Source organism: Macaca nemestrina, unplaced genomic scaffold (assembly GCF_043159975.1).
Source record: "Macaca nemestrina isolate mMacNem1 unplaced genomic scaffold, mMacNem.hap1 Scaffold_46, whole genome shotgun sequence".
In the NCBI taxonomy this organism is placed as follows: Eukaryota; Metazoa; Chordata; class Mammalia; order Primates; family Cercopithecidae; genus Macaca; species Macaca nemestrina.
The window spans coordinates 302,560-330,470 of NW_027257675.1; the positions used below are offsets into that span (position 1 = coordinate 302,560).

General features: G+C 42.6%; 1 long non-coding RNA gene across 1 annotated transcript; it reads right to left on the reverse strand.

Moving 5' to 3' along the window:
- Nucleotides 1-4,186: 4,186 nt before the first annotated feature.
- Nucleotides 4,187-27,883, reverse strand: LOC139361383 (uncharacterized). Its single transcript, XR_011618949.1, has 4 exons — nucleotides 27,733-27,883; nucleotides 19,051-19,200; nucleotides 17,020-17,130; nucleotides 4,187-4,274 (listed from the first exon to the last, which is right to left on the reverse strand). It is a non-coding gene; the product is annotated as an uncharacterized lncRNA (long non-coding RNA).
- Between the last annotated feature and the right edge of the window lie 28 nt (nucleotides 27,884-27,911).

Genomic DNA, 27,911 nt, shown 5'->3' on the forward strand with positions numbered 1-27,911 from the left:
GGGCCTCGTGGAAATGGATGCAGTTGCGTGCACTCCATGGGGGAGCCAAGTGGGACCCAGGGAGGAAACTTCCAGAGCTGAGCTTTCTGCACCAAGGAGAGCTCCCTGCCTGCCCTTAGATCATCACCTGCGAGGAGCACCAAGTGTGGACAGGGCTCCAAGGAGGGGCTGCAATGAAGGCCCAGGACGGCATCGATTCAGACAGGAGCACAAGGCAGCCCTGCGGTCACGTGGCAGCAGTGACACTGCAGCTGGGAGAGGCCTCAGGGCTGGCTGAGGAGACCAAGGAAAAGGAGGCAGCCCACAGAGACAGGGGGCCATGGTGGGAAGCCCGCAGGGGCCCAGCACGGCCGGCAGCATGGGGGCGTCCTCCCCGTCACCTGTCTGCGTGGTCATTATTTCACCTGTCTGCATGGTCATTATTTCATCAATCGCACTCCTGTCCGTGAACACTCACTGAGGCCAGGGGCCCCCCAGCTATACCTGTGTACCTCCTCTCTCATGGGACAGGGTCCTCACACGGATGAAGCAACTGAAGCCAGAGAAGTGGCGCCATGCCAAGGTCGCTAACGAAGGTACACAGAGGAGCAAGGAGGCTGACTGCCCCTCCTGCTGCATGGGCACAGGGAACCCTGTCCCAGAACCACATGGGGAGCATGATGACGGCGTCCCTGTGACAACATACCCACGGAGACGGCCGCTGAACAGTCACCTCAACCCCACAGGGCAGGACAGGAAGAGAAAAGTCAGTTCAATAAGATAAGTAATTGTGTCTAAGTCAGGAGTTGATATTCAGGGCTGCTTATAACCACTATGCGGCTTTCTCATCAGATGGGGACACCTTCCCGAGTTCCTGGCCAGGTACCCTGGGTCACCCTGTACCAAATCTGTGTCAGTCGGGTAAACCTGTGGGCCTGTGGCCCCTGCCCACAGGCCACAGCCAAAATCAGCTCAAGAGACAGGTTAGAAAAGCACAGGGAGGGACCCTGCAATCCTTACCATGGTGGCTTTCAAAAAGAGGGGGTGAAGTGTGAGGACCAGGCCTCAGGCACCGCTAACTCTGGGAACCCTGAGCAGTCCCCATCCCCACCTGCAGGCCAGGGTGGCAGGGGCAGGACAAGTGGAGGCAGGCTCGAGTCCTCCAGAGGTTCCCAGCTCTGGCTTAGAGCTTCTCTAGGGACATGGAGCGGCCCTCTTGTCCCTAAGGTGCCTTTGTGTGCAAGGCATGGACAGAGTCAGTACAAAGACCAACTGGGGCATCACAGGCTCTGGGCACAGTGCACATTCACTTCAAATCTGAACATGCACACTGGTGGAAGGTGCTCGAACCGTGTACCTCTGTCCCTGACAGAGCACATGTCCCTCAATAATCACTGAAAATCTGCCTCACAGAATTTATATAGCACATTCAGCCCATAGACACGTGCATGCAGACACACGCTCATGCACACACATACGCACGCACACAGCTAGGAACTGAATATCTGTCCCATCAAAATTTATCTGACCCCAAAGGTCACAGTTTTAGGCGATGGGGTGTTTGGGACATAATGAGGTCTTGAAGGTGAAGTCCTCATGAGTGGGATTACTGTCCTTATAAAAGGTACCCCAAAGAGCTGCCTTCTTCCTTCCACCATGTGAGGACACGTCAAGACGGCATTGTCTATGAACCAGAAGCAGGCCCTCACCACACACTGAATTAGCCAGCACCTTGATCTTGGACTTCCAGCCTCCAGAACTGTGGGAAATAAATTTTCTATTACTTAAGCCCTCCAGTCTGTAGTATTGTGTTACAGGATCAGAGCATGACATATAAGCACAAGCATGCATACATACACATGCACAAATATGTAAGCACACACATACACGCACATGCACATGTGTACAGCCAGGCAGGGGCTGGGAGTCCCATCGCCTGCAACCTCAGCACTGTCCGCTGGTCTAGAATGTCCCTCCCCAGGCGGTTGGCCATAGGACATGGGAAGAGGAGCCTACACTGTGGTTTTAGCTGCAATCAAGGGCAGGCTGGGCCACCAGGCCTCTGCCTAAACTCCCTGCAGGCACAGGGGCAGGGTCTGGGTGAGGCAGGCACACAGGACTCCCATGGCAGGTGGGCTGTTTCTGGGGATGCCTGGGGACATTAGAGAAATTGAAACTGAGTGCTCACCAATGTGCAAAACCTGCCCAGCCCCAACACCACATCACTGCTCTACCCCAGCTCCAACTCATGCAAGAGACCCCAAGCAAGGACCCTTTGAAACGTAAGCTATGAGAAGAGGCCACTGGCCCAGGGGTTTCTGACACTTTCTTCCCTACCAGTCTGAAAGCGTCTTCTCCAGTGATGCACACGTGTATCTGCTGCACGAAGCACACAAGAGCAGCGCCACCCCAGCATCCTCCCAAGACCCCACTCGGGGGCCCTCAGTGGGTCCTGCCCCCCAGAAAAGCACCTCCTGGGGTGTCCTGGCCGCAACCTTGTTCTGCCCTGACACCTGCCCCCCAGGCCTCCACTCAAAACTCAGCCCTGTTGATGTCATTCCTGTCACAAAGACAGCTCGGCTCTTAGCTTTTTGGGTAGGCTCAATAACTTGGCAACAGCATGAGACTGTCCCGTCCTGTCAGGCTGATCCTTCCTACCCTTTATCTGTTTTTGAGCAGTAATCAGATGATGGGTTAATGAGCTTGCCACAAGGTTAATGAGCTTGCCACAGGCAGATGCATTCCGAGCATAAATGCAGCCAACTAGTGGGGACCAGGGGTAAGAAGGCAATTTAGGAATCCCAGAACCTCCCCGCAGGCAAGCCATCAGCTTGAAACTTCAGGAAGAACTGCTAGCTTCTCCTCATCACCCTCTTGCATATTTGGTGGTGGTTGTCTGGGTGTTGAGGCTGTGCTGGGGATCCAGTCGAGATCTGTTCTCGACACATGCAGCCCCCACCGTTGTCCAGCAATGGACAAGTACAAAGCACTCACGCCTTGGGAGAGGCGGAGAAAGAGCAGCCAGGTCCACAGAGTAATGATCCCCAACCTGGGCCAGTCCCCAGCATCACCAGCTGCCAGGACAGGCCTCCAAGGCTCCCTCCACCTGGCCTTAGCCCACAGAACAGCGGTGCTGGGGCTCCTTCCACCCATTGCCTGCATCCTCCCTTTGCCCCCACTGGTTCCACAGAATCCGTCCCACAGGGATCTGGGGGTCTGGTGCTTCAGCTTGCAACTGGACACTGGCAAGGGGCTCCCTTTGAAGGGAAGTGACTCGGACTGGCTGTGACCTGGAGCCAGATGCATTCCCTGCCCCACCTTGTCCAGGGCTCAGGTCAGCAGGGATGTGATCAGCTGACCCATCCAGAGCCCATGTTCAGTGAGTGCAGCTTCTGTGAGCACCCAGGACCCTCCAATGAAGTGGAACCCAGAGGCCACATTAACACACCCCCCCACATCCATGTCATCTGTCCTGTCTACAGGCCACACCCCTCCCGACCCCTTGAAGACCACCACACAGCTCTCCCTCTGCAACCAGGGCTGAGGCTTGGAGCTCAAGGCTAACATAACCTCCAGCTCTCTTGGATGAACCTGCATAGTGTGAGGCAAGCCTGCACCCCAGGACCCACCACACCTGAGAGGGCCGAGAAGAAAACAGAGCCTCAGCCCTTAGGATATGCAAACAGCAGGTTGTGTGGGAAAGGCACAGGACCTCCAAGCCTCTCTGCAGAGGAGGTGGTGGGTGGGATGAGGCAGGGCTGAAAAAGGAAAAGAGGACCAAGTCCACCAACAATGCACGTGCCCAGAAAACACAGGCTAGGCCCCCCGTGTGGCAGTGGCTGGCTGGGCAGGGCTAGGCTGGGGGCCCCTGGAAAACCCCTGCATCACCATTTATCCAGGTCCCCAAGTCCGTGTCTCCCTCACTCAGGCTGGCCCGGCCTCTCCCCAGGCCTGAGAAAGCCCTTTGGGTCTTGGCACAGCTGCCTCTGCCAGCAGGAGCTGATCAGGAGGTGCTACAGTGGGTCTAGTGAGGCTACAGGGGACAGCAAGCTAGGCTGGCAGGGTCCCCAGGCCTAGACACTACTCAGAGAGTTTTGCCCCCAGCAACCCAGAGCCCATACCCAGGAGACCTTGCCCTCCATGCAGTGCAGGCAGGGAGCATGTTGCTCTCATCAGCAAGAGGTGGCTGCTTGGGCTGCAGTACTTACAGGTGGACTTCACATGGGTTTTCTCATAGTTTGGGCAGTGGTGTATGTCGATGTCAGGCACGTCCTCCTCTTCCACTCCCAACACAGCTGAAACGACATGAAACAGACCGTTCCCTAGGCACTCAGCACCCGCTCAAGCACTTTCCATCTGCCAAGCTCTAGGGAGAACCCCTGCTCATCATCTGGGAACCTGGGCCAGATGGAGCACAGCTGTGTAGGGACAGCGTTCCAACAGGAAAGCAAGGTGGAGGGAAAGAGCTGGAGAGATGTCATCCTGGAAAGGCATCTGCAGCTTGCACTGAGATGCAGCATCCTGATATGCCCCACCATGAGGACCCAAATGAATAGGCATCCAGCAGGCCTGCCTTGGTGAAGATCACCAATGTCCTCTCACCAAAGGACAGGGAAGGAAGAGGGGTCTCACAGCCAGGCTGTCCCCATCACTTCACCAGGGTTAGGGTTAGCCTGAGAGGACAGAAAACACCAGAGGCAGCTTGGAGCCCCCTCCTGCAGGCCGCACCATAACCACCCATCCAGCTTGTCCTCATGAGGGCCAAAAAGAAGCCCAGACACAGGCCTAGCAGCCTGGCCTTGGAACATGCCCAGGACTCCAGACACCATGACCTCTTTTTCCTCATTCCCTTCCTGGTGTTCCTCCAGATGCCTTGTAAACCCGCTTGGGGACTTAGAACAAGAGAGAGCCACCTCCTATGCAGATGGCAGGGCTATAGGCCTTAAGCAAGCTAAGGAATGAAGACAAAGAGCATCAAAGGACACAACCTAAGACATCAATAAACTTCTCCAGAAGCAAACCCAGCAAAATGGAAATGCTTTATTTTGATACCTTCTACTTCTTTTTTTTTTCTTTTAGTTAAAAGTGACATGAGGCCAGGCGCGGTGGCTCATGTCTGTAATCCCAGCACTTTGATAGGCCAAGGTGGGTAGATCACTTGAGGTCAGGAGTTCGAGAGAAGCCTGGCCAACATGGTGAAACCCTGTCTCTAATAAAAATACAAAAATAAAAATAAATTGGCTGGAGAATAGTGATGCACACCTGTAATCCCTGCTACTAGGGAGGCTGAGGTGGGACAATTATTTGAACCTAGGAGGCAGAGGATGCAGTGAGCCGAGACTGCACCACTGCACTCCAGCCTGGGCAACAGAGTGAGATTCTGTCTCAAAGAAAAGAAAAGTGACATGAGATTGGCCATCTGTAACATGTAAAGAGGCCCCAAGACTAAATAAGAACACAGTGGATAATAGGCAGGGCACAGGAGCAGACAACTCCCAGAAGAAGAATGCAGCAAACAAATTGGAAAATACTTCAACATCTTCCTCCAGTGAGCAATGCATGTAAATAAAACTGACCAGCAAATTTAAAAATGGACATTCCCCCCAGGCAGCCCCAGAATGTTGCTACAGGAGGGAGTCAGGGTAGCAAGCTACCTGGAATGGAAGCTACAGATGTGCATGAAGCAGACTGTTTGCACTCAGAGCAAACAAACAAAAAATGAACATAAATACACTGCTGACCTTAAGGAAATAAAAAGGATTCTAATGGGATACTATTAAAAATTACAGGTCAATAAATTAAGTAACCTGGATGAAATGGAGAAATTTCAGAAGCACCCAAAGTGCCAAAACTGACTCAAAATAAAACATTTGAACAGACCTATAACAAGAGATTAAATCCGTAATCAAAAAATGTCCCCCAAAAAGAAAATCCCACAACTACCACTAGTGAATTCTACCAAACATTTAAAGAAGAGTAACACCAATCCTTCTCAAACTTTCCCAGAAAACAGAAGAGGGGGAACGTTTCCTAACTCATTCTGTGAGGTCAGCATTACCCTGAATCCAAACCTAGACAGAGACACTATAAGAAAAGAAAACTACAGACCAGTATCTCTAATGAAAATTGATGTGAAAATCCTCAACAAAATGCCAGAAAATGAAGTCCAGGAGCACATTAATAGGACAACGCACCATGACCAAGTGGGATTTATCACAGGAATGCAAGGACAGTTCAGCACATGAAACTAAATCAGTGCTGCAACCCCTGAAGCATCACATCTGACTGCAAGAAGAAAAGAAAAGGTGCCCGTGGTGGCAGGTGCCTGTAGTCCCAGCTACTCAGGAGGCTGAGGCAGGAGAATGGCATGAACCTGGGAGACAAAGCTTGCAATGAGCTGAGATGATGCCACTGCACTCTGGCCTGGGCTGACAGAGCGAGACTCTGCCTCGGAAAAAAAAAAAAATTCAGAAGTTATAGGTGCAAAAACAACACACAAAAACCAGTTGAATTTCTATTACTGTCCCAGTGGCTCTGTCCTGGAGGCTGGGACAGCAGAAGTTGTGCTTCTCTTTCCTTCACCCAAGAGGACATATCTCATCAAGTGGGTAAAATACAAGCAGCAGCAGGGTTCACCTGGCTCTTTCTCCCCAGCTGGCACAGCCCTCTGCCTCATTCCTATGTTCCCATCTCTCCCAATCCTTCCCCAATTCATCATCCTTCCCAAGACACATTACACCATATTACCACAATAATAAAAAAATTCTACGTGACCATCTCAATTGATACAGAAAAAGCACTTAACAAAATCCTCTCATGATAAAAATACTCCACATACTAGGAATACAGGGGAACTTCTTCAATATGATGAAAGCCATCGATGAAAAATTCACAGCAAACATTGTATACAATGGTGAAAGGCTGAAAGTATTTCCGATGAGGAACAAAATAGGATGTCTATTGTTGCCACTTCTGTTTAACACAGCACTGGATGCTCTAGCCAGAGCAATTAGGCAAAAATAAATAAATAAATAAATAAAATAAAAATAAATCCTGACATAAAAGGAGTCCGAATTGGAAAGGAAGATATAAAATTATCTTTATTTGCATATGACATAACCCTATATATAGAAAACTTTAAGAATTCATACATAGAAAAACTTTCCACGGCCAATAAATAAATTCAGAAGGGCCAGGTGCAGTGGCTCACACCTGTAATCCCAGAACTTTGCAAGGCTGAGGCGGGCAGATCATGAGGTCAGGGGATCGAGACCATCCTGGCTAACATGGTGAAACCCTAAAATACAAAAATTTAGCTGCGCGTGGTGGTGGGCACCTGTAGTCCCAGCTACTCAGGAGGCTGAGGCAGGAGAATGGCATGAACCTGGGAGGCGGAGCTTGCAGTGAGCTGAAATCATGCCACTGCACTCCAGCCTGAGCTCACAGAGCGAGACTCCGTCTAAAAAAAAAAAATTCAGAAGTTATAAGTACAAAAACAACATACAAAAACCAGTTGGATTTCTATATACTAGAAACGAGTAATCTGAAAATAAAATCAAGAAAGCTATTACCATTAAAATAACATCAAAAATAAAAAAATAATATGTAGGAATAAATTTAACCTAGGAGATGCAAGACTTGTACACTACTGAAAGAGGTCTTAAAGGCTACAAACAAATGGAAATACATCCCTTGCTGATGAATTGGAAGACTTAATAGTGTTAAGACAGCAGTACTACCAAAAACAATCTACAGATTCAATGCAATCCCTACCAAATGCTAACAACTTTGTTTACAGAAATGGAAAAGCTAAGAAAACTTACACTTCCTGATTTAGAACTTACTACAAGGCTATGATAAAACAGTGTGGCACTGGCATAAGGACAGAAATATAGATCAACGGAATAGAACTAAGATCTCAGAAATAAATCCATAGATCAACAGTCAATTGATTTTTGACAAGGGTTCCTAGACAACGCAATGGAGAAATGGTGCTAAGGCAAGTGGACATCCACATGCAAAGGAATAAAGTTGGATGCCTACCTCACATCACATACAAAAATTAACTAGAAATGGATTGACAGCCTAAATATGAGCTAAAATTGTAAAACTCTTAGAAGAAAATATAGGAGTAAATCTTCATGACCTTGGATTTGACAATAGATTCCTAGATATGTATGACACCAAAAGCATGACCAACAAAGAAAAAATTGCTAATTTGGATTCCATCAAAATTAAAAACTTTTTTGCATTAAAGAACACTATCAACAGAGTAAGAAAGCAAGTGACAGAACAGGAGAAAATGTGTGCAAATCATAAATATGACAAGGCTATGGCACCCGTAACATATAAAGAACTATTACAGTTCAACAATAAAAAGATAAAGAATCCAACCAGTAAACAGGTAAAGGACTTGAACAGACATTTCTTCAAAGAAATATGCAAATGGTCAAGAAGTACATGAAAAGATGCTCAACATTCTCAGTCATTAAGGAAATTAAAATCAAAACTACAGTAAGATATCACTTCACACCAACTATGACGGCTACAATTCTTTTTCTTTTTTTCTTTTTTTGTGACAGGCTTGCTCCGTCACCCAGACTGGAGTGCAGTGATAGGTACACTCTCAGCTCACCGCAACCTCTGCCTCCCAGGTTCAAGCAGTTCTCCTGTCTCAGCCTCCCAAGTAGCTGGGACTACAGGCGCCTACCACCATGCATGGCTAATTTTTGTATTTTTAGTCAAGACCAGGTTTCACCTAGTTGGTCAGGTTGGTCTCAAACTCCTTACCTCAGTTGATCAACCCACCTCGGCCTCCCAGGCGTGCACTACTGCACCCGGCCAATTTTTTTTTTTTTTTAAGTGTTGGAGAGGATGTGGAGAAATCATAACCCTCTTACATCAATGGTTGAAATGTAAAATGTTGCAGGCACTGTGAAGAAAAATTTGATGTTTCCTCAGAAAATCAAACATAGAATTACAATGTGACCCAGCAATTCCACTGACACATACATAACCAAAAGAATTAAGCATAGGTACTCAGGCTGGGTATTGTGGCTCATGCCTGTAATCCTAGCACTTCAGGAGGCCAAGGTGGGCAGATCACTTGAAATCAGGAGTTTGGGGACCAGCCTGGCCAACATGATGAAACCCTGTCTCTACCAAAAATAAGCTGGGTGTGGTGGCACACAACTGTGATCCTAGCTACTCAGGAGGCTGAGGCACGAGAATCACTTGAACCCAGGAAGCAGAGGTTGCAGTGAGCTGAGGTTGCACCACTGCACTAAAGCCTCGCCAATAGAGCGAGATTCCATCTCAAAAAAAAAAAAAAAAAAAAAAAAAGGAAAGAATAGGTACTCAAACAAATCCTTGTACACAAATGTTTCTCACAGTATTATTTACAATAACCAAAGAGTGGAAATAGCCCAAATGTCCACTGATAGAGGAAGGAATAAACAAAATGTAGTCTGTATATACAATGGAATATAATTCAGCCTTAAAAAGGAATGAAATCCTGACACATCCTACAACGTGGATGAATCCTGAAGGCATTTTACTAAATGAAAGAAGCATGATACATGCTTCCACATTCCACTCATGTGAAATTATAGTATGTTTATAATAGGTATATCCACGGAGACAGAAAGCTGACTAGCGGTGCCAGAGAGTGGGAGGAAAGAGGAATGAAGAGTTACTGTTTGGTGGGCATGGAGTTTCCTTTGGAAATTAAAATAGTTTGAGGCTAGATAGAGGCAATGGTCACATAGCATTGTGAATTTACTAAGTACCACTGAATTGTTAACTTTCAAAGATTAATATTATGCGATGTAAATTTAACTCAATAAAAGAGAAAAAAAGAACCTGGGCCTTTGAGAGTGACAACATCACCATGGCCATCACCACCATCACCAACATTGCCACACCATTGTCACGACCACCTCAACCACCATCACCACCATCACCATCACTAACATCACACCATCATCATTATCATCATCACCTGCACCACCACCATCATCATCACCATCACCAGGTAAGGTGAGGCAGGACGGCTTGAACTGAGGAGGCAGAGTTTGCACCATCACCAATGTTGCTACACCACCATCATCATCTGAACCACTATCATCACCACCAACATCACCACACCATTATCATCTCAACCACTATCATCACCACCATTATCACCATCACCACCGACACCAACATCACACCATCATTATCATCTCAGCCACTATCATCACCACCACCATCACCATCATCATTGACACCAACATCATCTCAACCACTAACATCACCACCGCCACAATCACCATCACCACTGACACCAACATCACCACACCATCATCACCTCAATCACTATCATCACCACCATCACCACCAACACCAACATCACCACCACCATCACCACCGACACCAACATCACCACACCATCATCTCAATCACTATCATCACCACCATCACAAACACCACCAACAACAACATCACCACCATCATCACCATCACTACTGACACCAGCATCACCACACCATCATTATCATCATCTCAACCACCATCACCACCACCAACACCAACATTACCACACCTTCATTATCATCTCAACCACTATCACCACCACCACCACCATCACCACCAACACCAACATCACCACACCATCATCTCAACTACTATCACCACCACCAACTTCACCACACCACCATTATCACCATCTCAGCCATTGTCATCAACACCACCATTGTCATTATCATCACCATCACCACCAATACCATCAGCAACATCACCACGCCAGCATTATCATCTCAACCACTATCATCACCACCAGCACCATCACCAACATCGCCACACCATCATTATCATCACCCCCATCGCCATCATTATCACATCAAACACCATCATAATCCTCACCGACATCATCACTATCACCATCATCACCATCACCACCATTACAAACTCCATCATCACTAACTCTGGCTGAGCAGTCACTCTGAGACAGGCAGCATGCCAAAAACTAGTCTAATACCATTATTTTCCAACAATGCTGCAATAATGGGAATTCTTATTTTTAGCCTTATTTACCGGAATAGGGAAATTGAGGTATGAGAAGTTAAGGGCCTGCCCAGACACAGATTAGTCTCCTTATTCATTCATTGGGGATAGTACTGCCCTTGCCCTTAGGGCACTTACATGTGCAAATAAAGCCAGGCAAAGAGATGGGTGGGCCTGGCCCAGAGAGAACACTTGTTAGACAGGGTGAGCTGTTACTGCTAGTGCCCAAAGTATCAGACTAACCCTGCCAGGCCAGCAGGGTCTTGGGCCCTAGATGGGTGTTCTCTTCCACAGCCACCAGTCCTGAGTTCTGAGAACAGAGCGTGAAGCCCAGAAAAAGATCTTGGCAAATTATTTTTGAAAATATAAAGTTCACCGTATCCTAGAATACAAGCTAAAATAAAATCAATGAAGTCCAAAGAGTCAAGTATAAAAGGCAGGCCATTGGCCAGGCACAATGGCTCATGCCTATAACCCCAGCACTTTGGGAGGCTGAGGCAGGAGGATCATGAGGTCAGGAGATCAAGACCATCCTGGCTAATACGGTGAAACCCCCTTCTCTGGTAAAAGTACAAAAAATTAGCTGGTCATGGTGACACATGCATGTAATTCCAGCTACTCGGGAGGCTGAGGCAGGAGAATCGCTTGAACCCAGGAGGCGGAGGTTGCCATGAGCAGAGATTTCACCACTGTACTCCAGCCTGGTCGACAGAGTGAGACTCCGTCTCAAAAAACAAACCAACAGAAACAAAACAAAAACCCTCTAATCCCCGAATGCTTGGAGAGACTGATTTGAGTAACAAACTTTGGTCTGCCACACAGCCAGCTGTGCATGAATTACTTTCTCCACTGCGATTCCTCTATCTTGATAACTTGGTTCTGTGTAGGCAGCAGGCAAGGTGAACCCATTGAGCTGTTACAGTACATTTTATAGAGTTAAAGACCTCCCCTTTTTTTCCTTATCTTAGACTCTCAGATTCTTGATAACCTATTTCACAACCCTAGACAGTTATCAGCTAAATAACCTTAAATTTGAATATTAAAGGAAACAATTCAGTTGAAAATCAAATAGCAAAATTTACATCATAAAGTACAGAAAGAAGAAGTCTGATGGTGCTAGAGGGAGACACTAATATTTTTCTTTGAGCCAAATTAAACATAAAATTAAATTACACTCTTTCTTAAAAACCCAAGATTAGCCTCTCTCGCAATAACTATTTTAGAGAAAAAAAAAAAAAGTGAAAACAGAATTCAGTCAACTGACAAAAAAAAAAAAAAAAAAAAAGACAAGGTCTTAGGAGAGTAAAACAAACACAAAAACCAAAACCATGAAGGCCTTTCATACAAAAACATGCACACATGCACACGCAGCACACACACATACATCTTGGAATTTACCCTTTAAATTAAGCTGACTTTTACACAGTTGTTCTCCTTTAAATGAAACACTTCATCTTATTACCATATTTCAGCTAGGACAAAATTCTGCTAAACTAACAACGATCACACAAATTATATGATTTCTGAGGATTCTAAGTGTAAGCAGAAATTAACACCAGCTGGATGTTAAATGTTAACTTTATTCTTCAAACGCAATTTGCAAGACAGAATCCAAAACCAGTTTCTTACCTTGTCATGGGTCTCAGGCTGTAGACTGCTCTCTACTATCCCAGAAGCAGGGAAAAAACAAACAAAGAAACAAACAAAAACGAATTTGCCTGTTGGAAGAAGTGAGCTCAAACTCCGTAAAGGAGTCACCTGCCTTCCATCATCACGGAGGTACGAAAACTTGTCTTCTCATTGGACGCAAGTAAAACTCCAAAAACCGAGGAGTTGTACAGCAAAATAAACTTTAGATCTTGGCCAAATTTTTGGAGATCAGGGATTCTCTGGAGGGGGTGCTCTCAGACTTCAGCAAATTGTTCTATTGGTTTGAGCCATAAAGTTAGCTCACGCTGGTACCAAGCAATGATAGGAAATTTGTCAAAGCTCAGGGCATCTCCACTCAGAATCCCCCCGTGGTTACCAAAAGGAGAACTCAGAAAATATGAAACAGGTTTCAGTTAATTTAGACAGTTTATGGCCAAGGTTGAGGACACACTCATTACAAAGCCCCAGAAACTCCTGACATGTGTACACCAAGGTGGTCAGGGCACAGCCAGGTTTAAACATTTTAGGGAGACATGAGACTTCAATCAATATACATTAAGAAGTACACAGGTTCAGTCTGGAAAAGCTGAACAACTTTAAGCAAAGGCAGCAAGACCGGAAGCAGGGAAGGAGCTCCAAGGTCATGGAAAAGTGATACACAAATAATTACATTATTTTGAGTTTCTGGTTAGCTTCTCCAAAGGAGGCAATCAGATATGCAACTATCTCAGTGACCAGAGGGGTGACTTTGAATAGAATGGGAGGTGGGTTGGCCCTAAGCAATTTCCAGCCTGAGTTTTCCTTAGTGATTTTGGAGGACCAAGATATTTTCCTTTCACAACAAAGAGTAAGCACATGTTTGAAAAGAACCACAAAAGTCACCCTGGGAAGTGACAGTCTGTCCAATACAGCGTTTGGGGAACAGGATATCCCTAGGAAAATAACAACATACAGTCTTTATTGTGTGAAATTCACAATAATTCATTCAACATGAATGAAAGACCTATACCCAGAACTTGAAAAAGTCACTCTCTAAGAAGAAAACATACAGTGTGCAGATACCAGGGCCAACTTGGATCTATGCTCATGGTTTGCCAAGAGGAAAACAAAAAAATAAAGAGGACAGAAAAAAATACAACCAACCAACAACCCAAACTCACTGACAACAGATTGATATGCTAATGAATTTCTTTTACTTCATCTGTTACCAATGTTAACGGAAAACCAGAACACTACACACACCTGAAACTGCATCTGACTACACGGCTTATGGGCAAGAAAGAATGAAAACAATGAATGAAAAGAAACATACAAAGGATGATAAGAAGTGTCTGGAGAGAAACACAAGTGATGAGGCATTTTTTGGAAAAGGTATAAGTAACTAACGTTACTAACTAGCAAAAAACACCAGAAAAAAGAAATTAATTACCAAACCCAAACTTATAAACCAGAGGCTTTTCTGCAAAGAACACATAAAACTGAAAACAAGTATGCTTGTTAACACCTGGTTAACATCACTAATCACGGCAAAAATGAAAATCAGAACAAGACTCAGATACCGCGTCCCTCTTGGTGAAATGAGTATTACAAAGACCTTCACATATCTTAAAAGAAGGGAAACCACAAATGCTGCTGTAAATTTCCAGAGAGGAGAGCTGTCTTATCCACAACTGTTGACAAGGTAAATTAGTATGTATGCTACAGAGGCCACTTGGATGTTCCTCTGAAAACTAAAAACACACCTACCATTTCATTGAGCTGTGCTACTATTGGAAACATATGAAATCAGTACAGGAAAGACATATCTGCCTTCCCATGCTGACTATGGCACCAGTCACAATAGCCAAGATAAGGAATCAACCTACTTGTCCACCCGCAGAGGATGAGATCCAGAAACTGCAGTATCCAGTCACAACCAGATACTCTTCAGCCAGACATGGGTACTGATATCAGGTCATCTGTGGCAACATGATGTAACCTGGAGGACATTATGGTAAATAAAACACACTAGGCAGAGAAAGACAAACCTCGCATCACCTCAATCATGAGGAATCTAGGAAACTATCTCACACAAACCTACGAAGCACCATAGTGCTTGCCAGGGTTAGAACTGAAGGCTGGGCATGGGTGGGCATAGGAAACAGGTACAAAGACACATTGCATAAGAGGAATGAAACTTGCCGTTCTATTCCTCAGCAGGATAACTAGGGAAAACTTTACCAAAGGGTAGTTTTCAAGACAACCAGAAAGGAAGGTTCTCACTCTCCTCAAAGATATGAAAACTCTACAAGGCAAAAAACAATGCTAAATATCCTGATTTCATCACTATGTGATGTATACAAGGACCCAAATGTCCCACTCTACCATCTAGTTGTACATCTTAAGGACAGGGCTAATTTTGATTTTTGAAAGCAATGTAGAGAAACAATGCTAAAATTACCATGGGACCACAAGAGGCCCTTAAACTCCAAAGCCAGGCTGGGAGATCCAAACTACATTGGATGGAACGCACTCTCCGATTTCAAATTTCATGGAAGAGCTACAGACCCACTTCTGCCTACACAGAATAGGGAACCCTGAAGTAACCTGACATACCTACAACCATTTGACCTTTGAAACACCAAAGGTCAGATGGACAAAAGGCTCACTATGCAATGAAGGGCACTGGGGTAGGTGGCTAGCCACATGCAGATGAACAACACTGGAGACTTAACTCTCATCAGATGCAAAAAGTAATCCAAAGTGAATGAAAGATTTCAGTAGAAGACCTCCAACTATAAAAGTCCTACAAGAAACCCTAAGACATACCTTTCTTAATACGGGCTTTGAAAAGCATTTAGATAAGAAGTAACAGCAAGAAAAGCCACAATGGACAGTTGGGCATGAGAAACTGAAACACTGCCAGATAGCAAAATAAATCACAAGCATGGTAAATACAGAGTCTACAGGATGGGAGAAAATATTCCCAAACTATGCTTCTGACCAAGATCTAATAAGCCAAACTTTAACATGACCTTAAAAAAACCAGGAGATAGAAAAACAAATCATTCAAACAATGAGTAGACAATATAAACACACAGTTGTCAAAAGAAGATGTACAAGTGACTAACAGACAAGAATAAAACCTCAACATCACTCATCATGGGAGAAATGCCATTCACACACACACTGAGATACCATCTCATGCCGATCAGGATGACCATTTGTCCTAAGTCCAAGCATTAACATGCTGGCAAGGCAGAGGAGGAAAGCAAACACTGCTACACTCCTGGTGGGAATAAAAACTAGTTCTCACACTATGAGAAGTGGTTTGGCAACTCCTCAAAGAACTTAGAACCACCATCCAAATGAGCAATTACATAACTGGGTATCTACACACAGAAAAATAAATCATAAATCCTTCTTTCAAAATGACACAGGCCGGTATGTTCCTGGAAGTGCTATTCACATGGAAATATAAAATAAAATCGACCTATGTTCCCCTTAAGTTGATTCAATGTTTTAAAAGTGTTGTACATAGATGCCACAACATCCCATACAGTCAAAAAAGATAAAATAAAATTCATGCCCTTGGCAGCAACAAGGATGGAGCTGCAGGCAACTATGCTAAGCAAACTAAGGCAAGAACAGAAAATCAGATTCCATATAGTCTCATGGGGAAAGTATCTATAGACAACACAATGACTTTGTGATCCCTTTTTTTTCTCTCTGATGGGACACAGAAATTCCTGCTGACAAAAGCAAATATAAACTTGTGAGACAAACACTTCCAAGCTTCTGCATGGGGGAGAAAACAACGAACCCAAAGAGAAAGCATCTTACCTTGGCGGAAAGGATGATTGGGGTAAAATTAAGGAAAATCATAATTTTGGAAGAGTTGTTATCGAACATATTCAAGCACTATAGCTACTAAGTGGGGAAAAGACTAAATAAATACACAAGCTAAAAATATGCAAAGGACCTGCACAACCTCTTCTGCACAGGACGTGAAACTGATTCACAGGTGAAACTAAAGATTCTCCACATAACTAGTCACTCCAAACATGTAAGTCAGAATCACACTCTGATATCAGATACCATTAAACTCCACTGAGAATGAACATTACCAGAAAAAAGCAATAAAAACTTTGGAAGGTAAAAGCAAGTGTAGGCTTACAGAAAGGGAAACTCTTATACACTATTCATGCCAATGTAAATTAGTGAATATACTGTGAAAAAATGTTGGGATGTTCCTTACACTGTGTATATGCATTTAAAGCAAAGGAAACCAGTACCTTAAGGAGTTATCTGACTTCCCATGTTTCATGGAGCACTATTCACAATATAGAAGATATGGAATCAATCTACCTGTCCATCCACAGATGAAGGGATGAAGAAACTGCAGTATATCTGCACAACGCAATACTCTTCATCCATAACAAAGTAACGTAATTTTCATTTGGAGCCATATGGATGAACCTGGAAAATATGTTACATAAAATAAGCCAGGCATAGAAAGATAAAGACAGATTCATCTCACTTATATCAAATCCAAAAAACTTTGCCTTCACTAAGTAGAAAGTACAGTAGTGGGTTTCCAAGCAGAAGGGAAGGTGAGGATGAAAGGAATGGTTATGGAAACAAAGTTGCAGTTAGTTGGGAAAATACATTCTTGTTTGTGCTCTATACCACAGCTTGGTGTTTCTGGTTAACAAAATACTAATACTGTATTTTTCAAAAAACCTGGAAGGAAGCAATTTCAATGTTCTCACAAAAGAACAATAATACCTGTATGAGGGAACAGATATGCCAAGTACCCCGATTTGATTACTAAATTACTAAAACTACACACGCATCAAAATGTCCCAGAGAAAATACAGTCCCAGCATACTCTCTTAATTATATACTTTACTATGCACAGAAATGTAATGTGAATACACAATGCTAATGTTCACATGGAAACACAAACGGCCCTGAATGTCTAAGGAATCCTGACAAATAGAAACTAAGTTGGAGGACTCGCAATCCCTGATATGCGACTGTGCTCCAGCCTGGGTAAGAGAATGAGACTCTGTCTCAAAAAGATTGCTAAAAATTTTGAGGGAATCATAGAAGTGATAACTACAGGGACTCTGTCACTCAGGCTGGAGTGCAGTGGCATGATCATGACTCACTGCAGTCTTGACCTCCCCAGCACAAGTGATCCTCCCACCTCTTCCTTCTGAATAGCTGGAACTACAGGGCACACACCACCACGCCTGGCTAATTTTTTGAATTTTTTTTTGTAGAGATAAAGTTTTGCCATGTTGCCTAGGCTGGTCTCAAATTCTTTGGCTCAAATGAGCTGCCCATCTCGGCCTCTCAAAGTGCTTGGACTACAGGCATGAGTCATCATGCGTGGCAATAAAAAAAAAAGAGCATGGCTAAATCAAAGTGAAAAGTTTTTGCAAAAGAAAAGAAACAATGAACCCAAAGAGAAAGGTTGGGACAAGGTTTTGATGAATCACATATTGGCTAAGGGATTGTTATGGAGAATATGCCATATATTAACAGTACTAGGTAGCAAGAAAAAAAACAAATGATCCACCCAAAACTGAGCAGAGACCCTGAACAGACATTTCTGCAAAGAGAACATTAAACCACACACGCAAGCTCCCTTCCCCAGGTCAGGTGGCCATGCGTGGAGGGAGAGAATTAGGCAGGCACTTGCTCGGAGTGGAGAAAAGTGACCCCTATGTCCTGACAGCAGGGACAGAGATTTAAAAATTCAGCAGACCACGCACACTGGCTCACGCCCATAATCCCAGCACTTTGGGAAGCTGAGGCAGGAGGATTGCTTTGAGCTCAGGAGTTCGAGATGAGCCTGGGCAACATGGCAAAACTCCGTCTCTACCAAAAATATTTTTTAAAAAAATAGCTGGACATGGTGGCACATGCCCAGCTACTCTGGAGGCTATGGCTGGAGAATCCCCTGAGCCCAGAAAATGGGGTTTGCAGTGAGCTGAGATCTGCACTGCACTCCAGCCTGGGCAACAGGGCCAGACCCCATCTCCAAAACAAAAAAACACAAACAATTTAAAAATCACCAAACTCTGCAGGTTAAGTTGGATCCTTTCCTTCCATCTAAGGCTTGGATGCAAGACAGCCAAACTGGGGCCTGACCCGGGCCGGGCTTCCCCTTCCTCCCACAGCCAGAGCCTTCCTCTCTCTCCATCTACATGGGGAGTCTCTCTCAGAAACAGCCCTAAAGCCTCCTACACTTTCCAACCTCAAAAGCCCTTAAGGAATGAGTACTACTGTAAAATCAATACTAAGATGGCAAGAGAGAAGAAAGAAAAGGAGTGGGAACCTAGCAGGAATACACAGAACATTCCAGAAAATGAAATCTTCTGTACTCACCATGAAGGAAAAATGCCCCCAAAGAAGCTGGGCTGTGGAGAAATCACATCGAAGTTGTCCTCAGCAGTCAGCACCAGGGACAGGAGGCGTTCTTCTTCCCCAGGATGCAGCCTCAAGTTGTCCCAAAGGGGCCATGGCACCTGGTAGCTCCTGAGAACACACGAGCTCTTCTGGTTTAACATAGGCAAGTCAATAAATGTAACACATCACATAAACAGAATTAAAAGCAAAATCACATGGTTATCTTGGTAGACACACAAAAGGCATCTGACAAAATCCAGCCTCCCTTTATGATAAAAACCCTCAGCAAAACATGCATAGAAGGGGCATGCCTTATGGTAATAAAAGCCATCTATGGCAAACCCACAGCCAACATTAATACTAAACAGGGAAAAATTGAAAGCATTTCCTCTGAGAACTGGAACAAGACAAGGATGCCCACTCTCACCACTTCTATTAAACACAGCACTGACAGTCTTAACCAGAGCAATCAAACAAGTAAAAGAAATAAAGACAAATAAAGGGCATCCAGATTGGTAAAGAGGAAGTCAAACTGTTGCTGTTTGCTGATGATATGATCGTATACCTGGAAAACCCTAAACACTCCTCCAAAAAGCTCCTAAAATGATAATTTCAGCAAATTTTCAGGATACAAAATTAATGTACCCAAATAAGTAGGTCTGCTATACACCAACAACATGTACACCAACAACATGCAAGCTGAGAATCAGATCAAGAATTCAACCCTTTTTACAATAGCTGCAAATAAAGAAATAAAACACTCAGGAATATAACTAACCAGAAGGTAAAAAAGCTGTACAAGGAAAACTAAAAAACACTGCTGAAAGAAATCACAGATGACACAAACAAATGGAAACACACCTCATGCTCATGCTCACGGATGGGTAAAATCAATATTGTAAAAATGACCATAATGCCAAAAGCAATTTACAAATTCAAAGCAATTCCCATCAAAATGTCACCATCATTCTTCACAGAACTAGAAAGGATAATTCAAAAATTCATATGGATGCAATAAAGAGCCCGCATAGCCAAAGCAAGACTAAGCAGAAAGAACAAATCTGGAGGCATTACGTTACCTAACTTCAACTCTATACCACAAGGCCATAGTCAGCGAACAGCATGGTACTGGTATAAAAATAGGCATGTAAACCAATAGAATAGAATAGAGAACCCAGAAATAAATCCAAATACTTACAGCCAACTGGTCTTTGACAAAGCACACAAAAACAAAGTGGGGAAAGGACACCCTATTCAACATATGCTGGGATAATTGGCAAGGTACTGCCAAAATAGGAAACTGGATCCTTATCTCTTACCTTATACAAAAATCAACTTAAACCTGAGACCTAAAACCATAAAAATTCTAGAAGATAACATTGGAAAAACCCTTCTAGGCATTAGCTTAGGCAAAGATTTCATGACCAAGAACCCAAAAGCAAGTGCGACAACAACAAAATGAAGATAAACAGGTGAGAATTAAACCAAAAAGTTTCTGCACAGCAGAAGAAACAATTAGCAGAGTAAACAGACAACCCATGGAATGGGAGAAAATCTTCACAATCTATACATCTGACAAGGGACTAATATCCAGAATCCACAACTCAGACAAATTCGCGGGGTGGGGGGGGGGGGGGCGGGGGTGGGAACCAAGGCATTCAAATAATGGTCTAAGGACAACTCTCAAAGAAGATATAAAAAATGGCCAACAAACATGTGAAAAAATGCTCAACATCACTAATGATCAGGGAAATGCTGAAACCACAATGCTGGGCTGGGCGTGGTGGCTTATGCCTGAAATCCCACCACTTTGGGTGGCCAAGGTGGGTAGATCATGAGGTCAAGAGATCCAGACCATCTTGGTCAAAGTGGTGAAAACCCATCTCCACTAAAAGTACAAAAAATAGTTGGGTGCAGTGGTGGGCACCTGTAGTTTCAGCTACTTGGAAGGCTGAGGCAGGAGAATCACTTGCACCCGGGGGGCGGAAGTTGCAGTGAGCCAAGATCATGCACTGCACTCCAGCCTGGTGACAGAAGGAGACTCCGTCTCAAAAGCAAAAACAAAAATAAAAACAAACAAAAAACAACGCAATGCCACCTTATTCCTGCAAGAATGTCCATAATCAAAACATCAAAAAATAATAAACACTGGTGGGCATGTGGTGAAAAGGGAACACTTTTACACTGCTGGTGGGAATGTAAACTACTAAAACCACTATGGTAAACAGTGTGGAGCTTTTTTAAAGAACTAAGAGTAGAACTAACATTTAATCCAGCAATTCCATTACTGGGTATCTACCCAGAGGAAAATAAATCATTATATCAAAAAGATACTTGGATATGCACGGTTACAGCAGCACAATTCACAATTGCAAAAATATATAATCAGTCCAAATGTCCATCAATGAGTAGATTAAGTAATTGCGGTATATATAAATATATATTTAGCCATAAAAAGGAACAAAAATAATGGCATTCACAGCAACCTGGATGGGGTCAGAGACTATTATTCTAAGTGAAGTTATGTAAGAATGGAAAACCAAACATTGTACACTCTCGCTCATTAGTGGGAACTAAGTTATGAGGATGCAAAGGCATTAGAATACTACAATGGACCCTGGGGACTTGGGAGAAGAAAAGAAGAGAGGGGATGAGGGATAAAACACTACAAATTGGATACAGTGTATACTGCACAGGTATTGGGTGCACCAAAATGTCACAAATCACCTCTAAAGAACTTACTCATACTATCAAATACCACCTGTTCCCCAAAAACCTACGGAAATAAAATAAAGAATAATTTTTTTGTGTATGCATACTGCGTATTTTTTAACTTTTTTCACAGAGTCACTGGGATATAATTTATATATTATTTAACTCACTCATTTAAAGTATGAAGTTCATTTTTTTTAGCATATTAAGTGGGTGGATAATCAATCACCACAATACAATTTTACAACATTTTTATGCTCCTTAAAAGAAACTTTGCACTCATTGGCAATCTTTCCTTATTTTACCCACTCTTTAAACCCCTCCCACCAGTCCTAGGCAACCAACCATCTACTTCCTAACTAAGGATTTGCCTATTCTGGAAGGATTTGCCTATTCTGGACATTTCATGTAAGTGCAACCATAATAATATATAGTTACGTGACTCACTACTTTCACTTATCATGTTTTCAATGTTCATCCGTTTTGGAGCATGTATTAATAGCTTTTTATTTTTAATTGCCAAATATTATATTTTATGGACAAGCCACATTTTATTAATCTACTCCTCAATTGATGGATATTTCTGTTGTTTCCTGCTTTATGTTGCTATAAATACTTACATGCTACTTTTCTGTAGGCATTTGTTTTCATTTCTTCTTGGTGCATACATAGGAGTGAATTTACTAATTCACGTGGTAATGCTGCATTTAACCCTTTGAAGAACTGTTCCATTTTTCTGCATGTGACTTGCCAATTAACCTGGCATCATATGATGAATGAGGTGTCCTTTCCCCACTTTATGTTTTGTTTGCTTTATCAAAGATCAAGTAGTCTGATGCCTTCAGGTTTGTTCTTTTTGCTCAAGATTGCTTCGGTTTTTCAGTGTCTTTTGTGGTTTTTAAGACTAGTTTTTAAGACATATTTTAAGACTAATTTTTCTATTTCTGTGAAGAATGGCACTGGAATTTGATAGTAGTTGCATTTAATCTGTAGATTGCTTTGGGTAGCATTGAAATTTTGACAATATTAATTTTTGCAATTCATATAGGATGTTTTTCTATTTATGCCACTTTCAATTTCTTTCATGAATGTGCTACAATTTTCAGTATACACGTCTTTCATAACCTTCATTAAAATTACTCCCTAGTCTTTCATTTACTTATCTATTTCTTTTGATACTATTATAAGTAGATTGTATTGATTTTTCATATAATAGTTTTTCATTAGTGCATAGAAACAAGAATACTCTTTGTATAGTTAATTTTGTAACTCTCAACTTTATTGAATGTGTTTTTCAGCTTTAATGGGTTTTTTTTTTTTTTTTGGTGGAGTCTATCCTTTTCTCTATGTTAAGATTACACTTTCAGAAAACAGACTCGCCCCTTCCTTTTCTATTTGGATGCCTTTCCTTTCTTTGCCTTGTATAGGTACTCTGGTCGATTACACATAATGTTTTTAACATTTGTAATTTGACATCAAATCCATCTGCTGTAATACAACGATTGCTACTTTTCAACTTGAAAACCTGGACATTTATCACTACTCTCCCTTTCTCTTGGTCTAGTTCTTATATTAAAAAAAAAAATCAATGTAATCCAGAATAACTATTTTTCTTTAAAACAATTTCAAAAACATTAAAACATTTTAATCTAACAAGTTTTAAATTTTCTATGTCAATGATTTTAAACTGTGATCTCTCAAAACAAATCCAATACCTTTAGTAAAAAAATTATGTTAATTCCTACACTATCACTGGGTCTAGCCAAGAGTTGACCAAAGGTGATATTAATAGATATGCTTGTTTATTACCTTGTTCTCACAGTTCTAATGTAAGTCTTGAAAATCTAGTAAAAATTTGGAAAGATTATAGTTGCACAAACTCCCTTTCATGAATCACAGTTAATCCAGAATATCATTTCTAAGTTATCATAAAGCCAACAAGTAAATATAGTGTTTAAAAAGAATAATTCTAATTTTAACAAGTATATTCTATAAATGAAACATGTAATTGATAATATTTACTGAATATCACATAATTATATTTATTTACACAGGAATCAAAAGCATATCTATTATGTAACATTTAAATGACTAAAAATACTTGAGATAGCATTGCTACATAAATGCTATATAAATGCTGACAAAAATAAAAATGTCATTCCTTACAATTGCTTAAATATATTGTGACACATTATAAGTATTTTAAAAATATATCACCAATGGTTGGGTCAAGTGGGCAAAAACGATTCTAAGTATTTAATTGTGGAAAAAAAATTAGTACAGGGGATAGTATTCATGTGATAGAAGGATTTTAAATGGAACCCAGAGATTAGCAGCAGCAGGAAGTTTTAATTACGCACCAAGTGCAGAGTCTAGGATACAAAACAGAACTGTAGATAAAAGTCTGACTCTTTCCAGCATAACTAGGAGACATGGCTAAGCTGTCTGGAGGCCTTACATAGAAATCGGCCCCAAACCAGGTAAACGAAACAATTTTCCAATATCAAAGAATGAATTATGACATTACAACACTTCTAAAATTTAATCTCTGACTTAAATTAGACCAAATGGATAAATTTTGAAGATATTTTTATTTTACCAATGATTTTGACACCGTCTTTATTTCCCAAATATTACTGGAGTTACAAGAAATAAAAGGCATTAGTGCTTCTGGTTTTGTGACAAAATATTTAAGAGCTTTCATTTTCTTTTAAGCCAAGCCATTAGAGCTCCTTCATATATACATCACATACATAACACTTCTCGACAGGAGAAGATCTAGCAGTCGTTAAGTTTTTCTTTCCCATTTTATGAACCCTAACACAACTTCCACAGACCATCTATGAAATGACTACACTTTCTGACTTGTCCTGTATTTCCCTCTTTCATAATTAGTCATTCTACTTTAGAACAAGAATTTACCATACAAGATCCTCTCTCACGTAACATTTCTTTCCTTCATAACTTTCTTAGCATAAATACATCTTCACATCCACAACTTTCTTTAGATCTCTCTCCCCTACTAATTTCTGATGCCCACCCAAACCAAAAAGGTCAGATAATGCAAGGCAAAACAGAGGAGAGCCTTAGATTTTGAGAGGGACCTGCCTGCTTAAAAGTTCTTTTTAAAAACAGAGGTTTCTCCTAAAATGGGATTTGTGGCACCTTCTGTTTTTCCTTAAAGAGTCCCAGGCTGTCAGAAATTACCTTAGATACTCTCATGTGGGCATCAAGACAGACTAGGGAAATCATTCAGACAACTGAGCAGAAACAAAAAACTACTATCCCCACTGTAAAGATGGATAAACTGAGGCACCATGCAGTTTAAAAATTCATGTTCACATACAATTACAGGGTCCACAGCTCATTCTCTTACCATCCTGTAATTTTGCAGACTCTATGCCCAGTCACTGATATACCTGTATGGTAGCTCATGGCCCACTTAGAGCCTAGAACCTGGGTCTCATTCCTGCTCTACAGCTATATAATTTAACAATTTTCCTCTGAATTTGTTGGATTCTAACCCAGGATATCTCAAATTTTATTAATATTACTGAATCTTAAAAGGGGGCTGTGATGTGTTTAGTCTTTAGAAATATTAAACCTATAAACAAAGGACTATATGAGGTTAATCAGTGTTCAAATTTCTATACGCTTTAAAATATGAATGCAACGTACTGAGAAACACACCTACGAAACTGCACTCAATCAACTTTGGACAAAAGTTTAGATATTGTTTCTTCAATATAAGCTATCTAATGGTATTTATACATATTCTTGCATATATCAACAGTATCTTACATGCTCATAACCTTAAAAATAACTCAAAAGTGTCCAAATCATAGGCCTTACACATTCCTGCGAGCTTGAAAAATGATACAATATAGATTGTCTTTAAAGCAATCAAGAAAATACATAAACTTCTGAAGGAATCAGTAAAAAAATAAATAAATATATAAAGTTCACACCAAAGGTAGTAATACTAGGAATAAAAGAAGGGTCAACACTGCAGCTACTTAAGAGGCAAAAGTTAAAAAAGTCTTGTTTTTGGTTGTGAATATTTGCCTTAAAATATTATACATGGCCGGGCGTGGTGGCTCACAGCTCTAATCTCAGCACTTCGGGAGGCCGAGGTGGGTGGATCACCTGAGGTCAGGTGTTCTAGACCAGCCTGGTGAACATGGTGAAACCCTGTCTCTACTAAAAACACAAAAATTAGTCAGGCATGACGGCAGGTGCCTCTAATCCCAGCTACTCGGGGGACCAAGGCAGGATACCGCTTGAACCCAGGAGGTGGGGGTTGCAGTGAGCCGAGATTGCGCCATCCTACTCCAGCCTGGGGGACAAGAGTGAGACTTTGCCTCAAAAGCAACAATAACAACAACCAACACTACACAGGATTCTCCCACATTCCTTTTTCTCTTGCAAAGAGGTGGGGATGAATCAGGTTTGCTCATGCAGCTGACAATACTCTTGAAAATGGTGGCAGAGAGCTGGGCATGGCACCTCACACCTGTAATCCCAGCACTTTGGGAGACTAAGCCAGGTGGATCACCTGAGGTGGGGAGTTCAAGACCCACCTGACCAACATGGGGAAACCTGTTCTCTACTAAAAATACAAAATTAGCCAGGCATGGTGGCGCATGCCTATAATCCCAGCTACATGGGAGGCTGAGGCAGAAGAATCTCTTCAACTCAGGAGGCGGAGTTTGCAGTGAGCCAAGATTGCCCCATTGCACTCCAGCCTGGGCAACAAGAGTGAAACTCCATCAAAAAAAAAGAAGAAGAAGAAGAAAAGGAAAGAAAGGAAAGGAAAGGAAAGGAAAGGGAAAAGGAAAGAAAAGGAAGGAAAAGAAAAGGAAAAAAAAGAAAAGAAAATGGTAGCAGAGAAATAAAATAAAGTGAAAACAGTTCGCTTAATAATCTAATAAATTAGGACTTACTAGTCCTGTGACTCTTGCAAAGCTCCAGACAACTATGTGAGAGAGATGAAATGGCTCTTTGCTACCAATATTTTATGTGATGCTTCGTTTTTTGAAACCTTGAATACCTACTTACAATACATTAGCCCATTTATGCCAGAGGTTCCAATTTTTTGAATTTTTGCATGAGTGAAAAATCAGACCTTGTTGATTACCTTGAGCAGTAGGATATAAGTAACTTCCTCATGCTTACCATTCCAATGATGGAACACTAGGCGTAAGTGGGTCAACACAATCATGAAAGCATAGGTATACAAATAACTAATTATACAACAGATTTTTTTCCTAATCTCTAAAACACAGTAAGGGACCAGTTATTTTAAAAATACAACACAGTGACAACTAGTTTCTTTTTAACTCAGTTTTGGTTTGTCGTTATGGCCATTGCTGGGCATAAAGAAAACAGAGAAGAAGAAACAAGAATAGAAACACGAAATAGAAGCAGCAGCAAAAGAAAATGAAGAGGAACAAGATGAAAAGAAGAAAATACAGGCTAGAAGAAAAAAAGAACAGGTGTGGGAATCAGAAGGCCTATTACAAAACCTTTTATTCCCTCTCCAATTCATGAAAATGTCCAAGACCATCACAACAAAAAGGAAGCAAAAAAGATACACAAATAGTCACCCCCTAAATTTTGTTAAGAATGAGATAATGCTGCCACTCGCCTAGCTCAGTCACCAGCAGGAGGAGGGCACTCTCCAGAGATTGCAGGAGAAGGGGGAGGACTCCTCCTTTCCCTAGGTGCACCTCCACCACTGCCACCAAGGCCAGCGGTACAGCACCCCCAGGTTCCTCCCCACCCCAGGTCAGGCTGGGCCCTGCAGCACTCCTATTCCCCCTTCCCGGCTCCCAGACTTGCTGCTGCTACCACCACTAGCACCGATGCCAATACAACCACTGTCACCCTCAATGCAGCAGCCCACCCTACAAGGTTCCTAATACTTTGCCCCCGCAGGCATCCTCCTACCACTCCAGTCGAGTTGCAGTCTCCGTCCCTGCCACCAATCACGCTTGAGGTGAGCTGCAGAGCCACGCTATATGAAAGGCTCCAGTGTAGCACAGGTGACTTCTCCTCCTCCTCCAGCCTGGCTTGGAGCAGCTGGGCAGGCAAAGCCAGAAAAGCCTAGAATGGGACGCAGGGAGTGG